Source organism: Eimeria mitis, genomic scaffold (genome assembly GCF_000499745.2).
Source record: "Eimeria mitis Houghton genomic scaffold, Emh_scaff3312, whole genome shotgun sequence".
NCBI lineage: Eukaryota > Apicomplexa > Conoidasida > Eucoccidiorida > Eimeriidae > Eimeria > Eimeria mitis.
This window is the reverse complement of record NW_013571652.1, coordinates 6,597-7,086: the sequence shown is the minus strand read 5'-3', so window position 1 is coordinate 7,086 and position 490 is coordinate 6,597.

The following is a 490-nucleotide window of genomic DNA, read 5'->3' as shown; positions in this document are numbered from 1 at the left end:
GTTTAGGGTTTAGGGTTTGTGTATGTTAGTGATAAGCGACGACAGCGACAGCGTGGTGTTTGGTGCTTCTTCTGTTTATCGAAATTTTTTTATTTCATCGAAAACAGTTGAAGTTTATACAAAAAAAAATATAAAAAAAATATTAAGTTTTAGTCAGCAGCAGCTTGTTGCTCTCGCATTGCTTCTAGGTATTTTATTTGCTGCTGCTGCTGCTGCTCCTGCTGCTGCTGCTGCTGCTGCTGGTGTTTGGTGTTGGTGTTGGTGTTGGTGTTGGTGTTGCTGCTGCTGATGGGTGTGGTTATGGTTGTGGTGATGGTGGTGCTGCTGTTGCTGCTGCTGTTGCTGCTGTTGCTGCTGTTGCTGCTAATGTTGCTGCTAATGTTGCTGCTGCTGTTGCTGCTGCTGCTGCTGTTGCTGCTGTTGCTGCTATTACTGCTGCTGCTGATGATGATGGCGATTGTGGTGGTGCTCGTTGTGGCGGTGGTGGTTA